We start from the raw sequence: 12358 nt of genomic DNA on the forward strand, positions 1-12358 counted from the left end.
GAAGAGCTCAGTTATTGGGTAGAGGAAAAGGCATACATAAGATTAGTTAGACTAAGACAAAAACAGACTATTCCTAAATTTTTTCCTATGGGAAAGAGCACTTTAAAATTAAAGCTCTAAAGAAATATGTAGCCCTGTTATTGCTGTCATCACAAAAAATGTATTATGTATTAGATAAATGCTTTTCAAAGAAACATAAAAGAGACCAAGGTGACCTTAAAAATTAATTTGTAAGTGTGCATACCCTTTGACCCAGCAGTGTTACTATTGGGCTTATATCCCAAAGAGATCTTAAAGAAGGGAAAGGGACCCACGTGTGCAAAAATGTTTGTGGCAGCCCTCTTTGTAGTGGCTAGAAACTGGAAATTGAATGTATGTCCATCAATTGGAGAATGGCTGAATAAATCGTGGGATATGAATATTATGGAATATTATTGTTCTGTAAGAAATGACCAGCAGGATGATTTCAGAGAGGCCTGAACAGACTTACATGAATGGATGCTAAATGAAATGAGCAGAACCAGATTATTATACATGGCAACAAGATTATACAATGATTAACTCTGATGGATGTGTCTCTCTTCAACAATGAAATGATTCAAACTACTTCCAATTGTTCAGTAAAGAAGAGAATCAGCTACCCCCAGAAAGAGAACTATGGGAAATGAGGATGGACCACAGCATAGCATTCCACTTTTTCTGTTGTTTGCTTGTATCTTTGTTTTCCATCTCAGGTTTTTCTCTTTCTTTCTAGATCCGATTTTCCTTGTGCAGCAGATAACTGTATAAATATGTGTACATATATTGGATTTAACATATACTTTAACATATTTAACATGTATTGGACTACCTGCCATCTAGGGGAGAGAGTAAGGGGAAGGAGAGGAAAAGTTGGTACAGAAGGTTTTTGCAAAGGTCAATGTTGAAAAATTACCCATGCATACATTTTGTAAATAAAAAGATATAATAATAATAATAATAATAAAAAGAAAAACAAATTATGCCTCTTACATTTGCAAAAACTATTGGACAAATAAAGGCATAATATTAAAAAAAAGTTAATTTGTACATTAGTATTTGAGAATTCAGTTTCTTAATGCACATGATTCTAGCAAGACTGTTTTGATATAAAATCTCCTGAGAATTATGATTACCCATAATCCTGAGTTGGAGATGTTGACAAAGAGGCAATCAGGGAAGGAGATAAGGATTAATTCTGATAGACTAAAAGAGGTCTATTTCAACTAGGGAAGTAGTCCTACTGAAGGAAGAGTGGAGTAGGAGAGCAAAGTTAAGAGCTTGTTAACACTGAGAAAGCTTTGTAGGCGACTGGCTTCAAGTTCTTCATTCTTATTTTTCTTCTTTCTTTCTAAGCATATATTCTTATATTCTTCTGCTTTCCTTTAGATCTCCAATTGTTTTTTTCTTTTCATTCAATACCAAACAGTTCTCCTATCTCACTGACTAGATTCTTTCTCCTACACTACATACTTAATTTGCTGTAGGATGGGACAAAATCCATTAAAATAAGTACTGTGCTTTTTGAAATTTCTTGTGGGACTTGATTTTTTTTGTTCATTCTTATGAGTAATTAAGCCTTGGTAGTTAATATTATTATTAATATTAATAACAAAAGGCTCAATACCCTCCCCTAACAGTATTTTAAAATGAACATTTTTCATCATTTTTCAAATGACTATTTAAAGTCAACTTGCATAAAATAAATCTATTTGTAAATAAGTCACTATTTATAAAGTTCAATATTTGTCAGCATTATTATAAATCTAAGATTCTAATATTTTTTAATTTGCTTGCAGTTAATTTCAGAAAAAATAATACAAATAAAATCCCCAATCATTCAGGAATTATTTTTTAAGTTAAAAGAAATCACTATTTAATGATAAATGTGTATTGACTGAACATTCAATTAAATAATGTTAATTTTATAAAATACTATCAAATCTGTTTTACAAAGGTTTTCACCTTTATCCTAAGTAGTAAAGCAAACATTTACCTGCAACCTCATATTAAGGGAAAAGTTTATATCATAACTGAGCTTTAAAGTACAATTTAATTGATTTTATTAAAGTTTTTATCCTTTTGTATTTCCCAAAGAGACCTGTTTAGAGTAATAAAATTTCCCCAAAGACTAAGATGTTAAAATTAAACTGAAAGGTAAAAAAATACAAGAATACTTTAGAAAATTTATATTTAGTTTGCTAAAAGTTCAAACTTTGTCAATGATTTACTCTTGAATGATTCTGCTTGATGCTTTCTCAATAAAATACTATGCAAGACCCAGTTTTTGAAGACTATGAAAAACCAAAGTATATGATTTGGATTCAGAAAAAATAGCAGCTATACTTACTTGCTTACACATATAAATAGATATAATAAGGTTCTGAGGAGATACTGTGAATTCCCCAGTAAGTTACCAAACTTTCGTCCCTTACCCTTCCCTCCAACATAATCCTACAGCAAAATATTCAGTACTTTTTTTTTTTTTGGGGGGGGGGGGTGATGGAAGGACGGACTGAAGGGAGGAAAGGGAAGCTGTCTAAAGCTCCCTTTTTATTCCTGTAGGGAACTCCAGGTATGAAAATTCCTTCCTTTTTAATGATGTAGATAAGCAATTAGTCATTTATAAAGTTCCCTGACACTCAAAAGTTGGTAGGTTCTTTTTGACTTCAAAACCAACTGTAGCTTTGTAGTTATCCACTACGCCAAGGCCCAGGTTCACAGCATCATCCTTCTGTGCATTAAGAGCCAGGGCTGTGTTTTTTTGGTTTTTGTTTGTTTGTTTTTTGATTAACGGTACCCCTAGCACTTATCACACAACCCTGGCACAAAGTAGGCGCTCAATAAATGTTTATTGGACAATCCTATCCATAAAGCCACCAACATTTCTTAAAACGGTAAGGATTCCTCCCAAACAAACGTCTTGGAAAAAATTATTAAATCTAGCATTAAATAGAAACAAAACATGTAAACAATTACGTGCTTACAAACATAACTGGCAATAGGACCACAAGTTTTTTTTTTTCAATTTTTCTTAAAAATAACATGAAATGATTTTATAGGACAGCTATTCATCAGTAAGGGGGATTTATTGCTTCTAAAGCTAACTTCAAAAGTATACAGAAGTATCTGGGGGAAGAAAGTGGGCCGGGTGACTGGAACTGGTGCAGCCCATTCTCACATGAATCCAGTTCATTTGCATATTATGGCATCGTCTCAGATTTTATGGCCCTCTTCGAGGACGAAGGACAAGGCACATTAAGGCAACTCAACTTTTCCCTAGGTGAGATTTAACAAATCTTGGCGCGGCACAAGACCGCACCAGGAAACGATCCAAGCGGGCGAATTACTAAGATGCCGGGCGAGGTAGCGACGTACACGTTTTTATCCACATCCCACCCCGACAACACGCTGCTGCACGCAGGGGGATGCGCGCGGGGAGCAGGGGGTGGCATCGGCGCGGACGGCACGAGTTCACACTTATTTCCTAGCGTTTCGCAGGAGTTCACACTTCTCTCTCCTAGAGGAGGAGAAAGTGGGGTTAGAAATAGTTCAGTCTCAGCACCTGAAAGCGGGGCAGCCTTCCAAGCCCTTGGCAGATGATGTCCTTTCAGGGCAGGGATTCTCGGGAATAAGTCCACCAAATACCTAGGGAGGGGCCTCGGATCTAAGCGGAGGGGGATGGGCAGCTGCTGCGTATCCCGGAACAAACAACTCGAGTATCCACATCCCAGGAGCGAGGGGGCGGGCACAGAGCTCGCTCCTACCAACTCTGGAGAGCCCGGCGGGGGAGCAGGGGTGGGTGGAAATGCGGGAAATACCATTCTTGGGAAAGGGGAAAGAACTTCCTTACATGGTAGGTAAATAGGGGGTCGTTGAACCTCCAGGGGGCGTAAACGCCGCTCGGAAAAACTAGGTAGTTTTCAGGAAACGCCTATTACCTTTCCCAGTCTGGCTATCAAAGCTGAGCTCCCAGAGCGGCACGTCGGAAGATCGAAACAGAAACAGGGAAACGACAAGCAGCTCCACTAGTTTTGGAACTCTAGAGGAGGATTTCCCGCCCTCGGGCGTGACCCCGGAAATTGTTTCGGAGACTTCCGGGTGGTTGTCACTGACGCTCTCACATAGTCGCTAAGGAGGATAAAGCTGCTCCAGGACCCCGGGGGCTGGGGAGGGTCAGGAGGGTAAGTTATTGGCGCTTACCTGCGCTTTCCCAGGCGGTCTGGTACTTTCGGGCTTGATTCTTTTGGACGGGACTGGACTGCAGACTTAGGGCATTCTCGACCAGAAGACCCCGAGTCAGTCAGCGAGCATTAATTAGGCGCTTAGGGTGTGCCAGGCTGTACTATCATATAAGGATCTTCCTGCTCCTCTTTCACTAGGTTGATGGGAAGCTGCCTTAATCTCCCGCTCCTTCCCCCCAGCCAAGTATTGATCTTGATGTAGTCCGTAGCTCTGGGACACTTCGACCCCCACACAGAACCTCCACGCCCTTTTCACCTACTTCGTGTCTCCGGGGGGCCTACTAGGATCCCCTTCTCCCCTCCCCCCATTTCCAGTCTTCTGTATCCTGTTCTCCGCTTTTGCAAACATCCAGACTCATCCAGATGGTCCTCTGGAGTCTCTGCATCTTAGCTCCATCTGGCTGGGTGCAGTTGCCTACGCTTACCAGGAGGAGCGCTGCCCTTGGGTTGGGTGCCTGTGGGACATTTAGGGGTGCCGGCTAACTTCGGCATGCTCCCTCTGTAGCGTGTAGGCGTCCGTTTTTGACTAAGGCCCCGGTATCCTGGGGGCACTTTTCAGTTCTTTATAAGAAATGACCTTTTACCCGTCAGGGTGCAGCCTAATAACGCCAGAGAACTGGTATAATTTTTTGGCGTGTGTTTCACATTTGGAAACCAGAAGTGTAGAGATTATACACAGGGAAAAGAACTTTGGAAAAGAAATCCGCACTTCAGACTTTATAGAGGAGCTGAGATCTGAGGGAAGTTCATGGATTAAGATTTAGAAAGCAAGGGAGACTATAAAGTAAAAGTGCTTCATTTGCTAATTTGAATCGTTTTAAATTTGTAATTAGTAAATCAGTGAAGTATTGTGAGTACTCTGTCTTTTATGTAACTCATTTTCAAAAATATTTTAATAGTTTTTATTGACCAGATATATGCGTGGGTAATTTTACAACATTGACAATTGCCAAACCTTTTGTTCCAACTTTTCCCCTCCTTCCCCTCCCCCCCCCCCATGGCAGGTTGACCCATACATGTTCAATATGTTAGAGTATAAATGAAATAAAATATATGTATACATGGCCAAACAGTTGTAACACATTTTCTATATAAAAGTAACACTATTCTGGCCATCATGATTTATACCTGTCTACCTCCATAAAGGAGACTGAACACATTCTCATGATCCCAAATCACTGAGTAGAATTTCCAGAGATTATATCCTTCCTAACTACAGGCATGGTGATGGACTGAATGTCTGACATTAGCCTATTTATGTGGAGAAGTTGGTAAGATTGCCTTCAGGGTGATAAACTTTCCAGTTATAAGAATATTCCAACAGAGATTATGACCTCACTGTCTGGAAGGAATACCTATATAAGAAAAAAAAATCATGAATCTGTGAAGTATGAGTAAAAGAAAAAAGGCAATTATTATTAAAGGTAGTGAGCATAGAGTGGAAAAAAAGACCTGAATTTCAATTCTAATTATGGTATTGACTGTGAGCAGTAGAGTCCAGACTAGTTTCCTCATTTATAAAAGGAGTTGGACTTGATGTCCTTAATGATTCCTTACAACTCTAAATTCATGATCCTTTGGCTCATGCAACTAACCATTAGACAAAAGCCCAATTGCCCACTCCTCAGCAGTAGCATGGCATAAAAGACAAGTAACCTAAGTCATAAGACCTGGTTTCTAGTCTTTAACACAAATTAGCTGTGTGACCTCAACCTTACACAACTACTTGTATGTTCCTACTGCACCTCAACAAGTCATGGTCAGCCTTAGTTAAATAGGGTTGGAACTATGATGGTTTTCATGTCTCATGTAAGAGAACCTTTTCCAACATTAGTGTGATTGCTCATTTTTCTAATTCTTGTACTCTGATGAAATAATTTATTAAATACCTGCTATGTGCTAGGCATGATAGGTTACTGAGAAATAAAGACAAAAATGTAATAGTCCCTGTGCTCAAGAGACTTATTCTATTGTGGAGATGACATACATAAATAGGATTTTATGCAAAGTAATTTTATTAGGAAGGCAGTAGCAACTGGGATACATAAGTAGAATAGGAGCTGAGCTTTGAAGCGATAATAATTTTTTTTTCACCAAATGAGCATTTATTTTTCTCCTCCTCCTCCCCCATGGGAAATAGAAAAAGAAAACCCTTGTAACAAAGGGTGTACACCACATACACACACACACACACACATACATACATACATACATATATATATATAAAGAGAGAGAGACAGAGTGAGTCAAGCAAAATAAATTCCCCCCTTAGCCATGTCGAGAAATGTCTCCCATTCTGTACCTAGCCTTCCACCTCTCTGTCAGAAAGTCAGTCCACTGGAATTGTGGTTGGTCATGTCCCTGATCAGTTGCAGATCTGAGAGAACTGCTTTGACCAAAAAGAATGGTTGTCCCGTTGCTAACTTGATGATAAGCCTCTGAATTAAGGTGGGCTGATTCTTAGATAACAGGTACACAGTCAACCACTGATATCATGCTCAGAGATTTTCCATTTTCATAGGAAGACCAAAGCTTACACTCCATTGGTCTTTGATAACTGGGTCACTTTCACACAATGATGACCTATTGCAATAGGCTAGTTTGGGAGTAAAATTTGATAATCTTTTCCTTGATTAAAAAAATGGTCCTAATACTAGTTGGTGGAGGTAAGAATTCTAAAAGGCATATGTGAGGAGACAGAGCACCTTCTTGGGTGAGTGGTAGTTATCACATTGACTCCTCCCTTGACTGCCTTCATCTGGTTTTTTTTTAGAGAGTTTGCATAGGACCAAAAGGATAACAAAATTGCTGAATTTCAGAATAGTCCACCGAGTCCAATCTATAGCTGAAAAAAGAATTCTCATTATAGCATAAGCTTCAGATGATCAAACAACTTTTCTTTGAAAAACTTTAGTGAAGGTGATTCACTATTTTTAAAGTCTATCCCATCTATTTTCAATAACTCTCATTGTTGTGGTTTTTTCTTTATGGTTGGTTGAGCCTGATTTTGCCTTTTTGTAATTTCTACTCATTGTTCCTAGTTCTAGCCTATAGTTACAACAAGACTAATTGAATCTTTCTTCCATATAATCCTTTCAGTTAGCATGCCTTTCTTGAGTCTTCTTTGCTGATGTACCCAGTTTCTTCAACTAACTTATATGAATTTGAGGTCCTTCACAATCGTCTTCTGGAAACTCTATTGTCATTCTTAAATAGTAATGCTTCAGAATTATGAGAGCAAAGCATATCTGTCAGATCTTTGGAGAAAGGAGGAATTTGTGGCCAAAGAAAAGCTAGAGAACATTATGAAATGCAAAATGGATAATTTTGATTACACTAAATTAAAAAAGGTTTTGCACAAATAAAACCAATGTAGCCAAGATGATAAGAGAAAAAGAAAGCTGGGAAACTTTTTTACAGCCAGTATTTATGATTAAGGTTTCATTTCTAAAATACAGAGAAAACTGAGTCAAAGGATATGAAAAATTTTCAGATGATGAAATTAAAATTATTTGTAAAGATGAAAACTGATCTAAATTACTATTGATAAGAGAAATGCAAATTAAGACAACTCTGAGGTTCTACTTCATACCTAAGTATTGGCTAAGATGACAGGAAAATATAATGATAAATGTTGGAAGGGATGTGGGAAAATTGGGATATGAATGCATTGTTAGTGGAGTTGTAAAATGATGGAACCAATGATGGAACTATGCCCAAAGGACTGTCAAACTCTGCATACCCTTTGATCCAACAAGGTCTCTGCTGAGTCTGTATCTCAAAGAGATCATTAAAAACGGAAAAGGACTCACATGTGCAAAAATCTCTGTACCAGCCCTTTTTTTTATAAAGCAAGAAACTGGAAACTGAGTGGATGCCCACCAATTGAAGAATGGCTGAATAAGTTATGCTTATGAATGTAATGGACTGATTGGTTCATTGTTGTCCTTCATTCTTGAAGAGGACCAAAATGTTACAGAGTCAAGTTACAATGTGTCCAACTGTGGCTGATCAGACCAAAACCAGCTGAAATGATCATCTGCCCCAGGTCAGACACAAAAAATCCCTAAGAATATTTGGGGTGGCTTCTCTAACTGCAGATCTCATCTTTCTTTTGGACTAATTCAATTCTGCTTTGCTTACAAAGCACAGAACCTTCTTTAATGAAGGTATACCATGCTGGAGAGTCCTGTGCCAGGGTCTCCCATGTCAAAAAATTGATTCTAAATTTCTTGAGAGACCTTGAAATTGCCCTTATATTGCTTTTTCTGACCACCTTGTAAGTACTTGCCCTGTGTGAATTCTCCCATAATTTTTTTGGCAAGGGTGCATTTGCTATTCGAACAATGTGGCAGAGCTGTGCTCCCTGCAGGAGAATTGGAATGCTTGGCAGCTTAGTTTGAGAAAAGACCTTAGTGTCTAGTATTTTGCTCTGCCAGGTGATCTTCAAAATCTTCCTAAGACAATTCAAATAGAAGCAGTTGTTATATATTATGGAGACTGAATGTGGATCAAAGCATAGTATTTTCATTTTTTTTTTGTTTGCTTGCTTCCTTGTGTTTTTTCTCTTTTATATGATTTTTCTTGTATAATGTGACTAATATGGAAATATGTTTAACAGTATTGTACATGTTTAACTTGATTGCTTGCTGTCTGGGGGAGAGAAAGGGAAAATAAAATTCGGAATCCAAAATCTTGCAAAAATGAATGTTGAAAACTCTATGTATTTGAAAAAATGAAATACTATTGAGGAAAAAAAAATAAGGGAGCTCAAAAGTAAGGCGGAGGTTTCCTATTGCATCCTTGCCAGTTATCTTGACTTATGTCTTAACCACTGGCACTCTAGAGGAAAGAGTGAGACTGATGACTTTGTAACAGCCCTACCTTCCTTAAATTCAATTCACTAGAAAGTCAAGATATCACCTTCTTAATGTCATTGGTCTTCTGAGAATGAAGGACAAACTACTAGAAGCAAACAATTGTCTGATCATGGCAGAGTATGACAGAATTATCACTTCTTTTTTTCCTAGAAACTGGTCTCTTCTATGAGAGACCCAAGATAGCTTTTACATTTTTTTTTTTTTTTTTTTTGGCTACTTATAACACTTTCGTTTGTTATTGTCCAGTAAATTTCTTAGAAGTTTTAAGATGAATTACTATATAGTCATATCTGCTTTTTTCTTGTATCTTCTTGCATCTTGTTGATGCCTTTGAATCCAAGTGTAAGCATATTTTTTCTCTTAAAATTAGTGTTTTTAAGATTAATAATGGGGCACTTTGTTATAGTAGCTGAAGAGTTGGCCCTTGATTCAGAAGAAATGTATTTGAGTCTGGCCTCTGGCATTAGTTTCCCTTTTGAGGAGCATGGAATTCAGTAATTAGTTTTGGAACTGAGGGACAAATCTGAGGAATGATAAAATTCCTTTTATGTTGAGTGAAGAGATATATGAGTAGCATGGCCTTGGCTTGTTACTGCTGTTAAAGATGATTCTGTGCTCCACTGCGATTTGGCAATTTATCTGCTTATGCTCCTTACTTAAAAAAATTATAATGCAACTTCAGCTAAGAAATCCTTTTTTTAAATTCTAGATTTGATTTAAGATTTTAAAGCATTACAACTTTTTTATTGTTATCTCTTATACATAAATACATTAACTGTAGAAGTGCATTCAAACAAAACAAACTAATAAGTTGCTTTAGTTTATCTTTCTCCAAGCTGAACAGTGGCTTTATGAAAAAGCTAAGGAATAATGCAATTGTCTGATAAAGCAACACAGGCTCTAAATCAATTTATGAGACTGGTATAGTGGGAACATTACTGGATTAAATACCCCAAATTTTGCATTTGAATGTGATCACCATTCCTGTGTCCTTGAATAAGTCACCTAAATTCTGAGTCACATAAAAACTCTGAGACAAATTCCCTTGTCTACAAAATGAAAAGCTAAGAGCTCTTGGACTGTAGCTAAGATCCTTTTAACTCCAGTAGTCAGGTGGATTTTATGCAACCTCACAGAGTTACTCTTGCAAAGTGTTACTGCAGTTGCAGTCATTGTTCTCACTTTTGTGTTACCTGGTGTAATAAAATAAACATTTTGTTGTCAGTGAATATTTTAAAAATTTTGTTTTCATCAACCAAAATCTGCCTTCTTATCTTCCCACCCCAATTCTCCTCCCTATTTGAGATAATAAGAAAAACAAATTCATTATAAACATATATGGCTAATCAAAACAAATTTCCCCATTGGCCATGTAGAGATATGTTTTCTTTCATTTTTTCTTTCATAAAAGCTGGGTAGCACATTTCATTGTTAGTCCTTTGAAATTATGATTGGTCATATACTGATAAGAGTTCAGGACAATAGTCTTCCGTCATATTTATATACCATTTCGTGTTCATTCTTTTTCCAATTTATGGGCATTCCCTAAGATTCTCATCCATTTCCACCTCGAAAAAGAAGTATAAATCATTTTATATATGCTTAAGAGTTTGTTTTGCTCAGGACTAATTCCTCCCCTAATCTCTCCTCCCTCTCTAATTCCCCTTTTTCTTTTCTTCTTTTCCTTATAATTTCCCTGTTGAATGAAAAGTATTTCTTTACCCAGCCATGTTGTGTTTTTTCTTTTTTGGTTCAATTCAGATAAGAATGAGATTCAAGTGTGGACTGTTTCCTCCTTACTTTTCCTTCCCCCAATCCTGTACCCCATATTCTACCTTTCTTCCTTTTTTCCCCCCTCATTTCTTTTATGAAAATGTTTTTTAACTCATATTTTTATTCTTCATCTCTTCCAAGAATTCTATTTGTGCTCAAATTGTGTTTTTCTTAGAATAATTCTCTTTTTCTGGGTGTGTGCCTTGAGCTCTTTATGGTACATTTTTTTTTTTATTTGTTTGCTTAATTTTTTTAGCTTTACTTTCCCTTACTTTCTAACCCTTTACTTTCCCTTCCCCTATACCTTATGTATCTACGTATATATTGTGATTGTATGAGATAATTTTCCCTAACCTTCCATTCCATTCCAACTTCCCTTCCCCCAGTATTTTTCTCTTTCTTTCTTTTTTCCTTTTTTAAACTCTTAAGAATATCAAGACATAACAGAACCACTCCCAAGCTTTATCTAATTGGGTTCCCTCTATGAACCCTGATGATGATATGGTTCCAAGGGGTAAATCTTCATAAGTAAGCAATTTATTCTTTATTATTGTTAATTTGTATTTATCTTTTTATGTTTCTCTTCACTCCTGTTTTTGAAATTCAAAGTTTCTATACAATGCTGATCTTTTTATTTGGAATGCTTTTATAATGGAATTAGGAATCCTATTAAAATGACTCACTTGTGCTAGTTAAGTTATTCTTGCTGTAAGCCCAGATCATTTGCTTTCTTGAATATTATATTCCAGGATTTCTATTCTTTCCTAGTGGTGGCTGCTAAATTGTGTATGATTCTAATTGTACTTGAATTCTTGCTTTCTGGCTGTTTGCAGTATTTTTCTTTCCTTTTACCAGGAAGCTCTGGATTTTTTTTCAGCCTTTTGGTTTTGTTTTAATATTTTTTATTGCCTTATGAACTCATTAGTTTCCATTTGGATCATTCTAATTTTCAGGGGGGGAAGGGTTTGTTGTTTGGGCAAGGTTATATAACTTTTGTGACAAGCTAATTCCCTTCCAATTCTTTCTTTTAGAGCTCTCATTTCTTTTCCACCTTTTCCCCCTTTTTTCTCTTACGAAAATGTTTTTTAACTCTTATTTTGATTCTTTATCTCTTCCAGAAATTCTATTTGTGTGTACTCAAGTTGTGTTTTTCTAGATGTTTTAGAATAATTATCTTTTTCTGAGTTTGTTCTTTATGGCAAATTTTTTATTTTATTTGTTTGCTTAATTTTCCTAGTCTATTTCCTGACTTTGAAATTTGATGTTAGATAGCTCTGTAGCACTTTTGGAGGGGAAGTCTCTGGGTTGATCCTGTTGCTTCTTTCTTAGGGGATTAAATCTTGTATTACTCCAGGATGGATCTATAAGCTTTCACTATTCCTAAAGTGGTCTGATTCAGAACAAATTCTGATGGTTACAATCTGATCTGAATTCCTCCAAAGT

The 12358-nt window shown here is 36.8% G+C and overlaps 2 protein-coding genes across 7 annotated transcripts in view; one reads left to right on the plus strand and one right to left on the minus strand.

Annotated features, from left to right (window-relative positions):
- SLF1 (SMC5-SMC6 complex localization factor 1) overlaps positions 1-4611 on the minus strand; it is an 89738-nt gene extending 85127 nt beyond the window's left edge. Inside the window, exon 1 of one of the 4 annotated variants that reach the window (XM_074282090.1) lies at positions 4222-4611. The gene's annotated coding sequence lies outside the window, so the exon portion shown is untranslated. Of the gene's footprint in view, positions 1-3583; positions 3865-3959; positions 4071-4221 lie in introns of those variants that run through there. The other 3 variants (XM_074282091.1, XM_074282087.1, XM_074282088.1) reach the window with 3 other exon arrangements.
- KIAA0825 (KIAA0825 ortholog) overlaps positions 4069-12358 on the plus strand; it is a 541416-nt gene continuing 533126 nt past the window's right edge. For 2 of the 3 annotated variants that reach the window (XM_074282081.1, XM_074282085.1), the window contains exon 1: positions 4086-4202. The gene's annotated coding sequence lies outside the window, so the exon portion shown is untranslated. Of the gene's footprint in view, positions 4203-12358 lie in introns of all 3 variants that reach the window. The other variant, XM_074282080.1, reaches the window with a different exon arrangement.

Source organism: Sminthopsis crassicaudata, chromosome 1 (genome assembly GCF_048593235.1).
Source record: "Sminthopsis crassicaudata isolate SCR6 chromosome 1, ASM4859323v1, whole genome shotgun sequence".
NCBI lineage: Eukaryota > Metazoa > Chordata > Mammalia > Dasyuromorphia > Dasyuridae > Sminthopsis > Sminthopsis crassicaudata.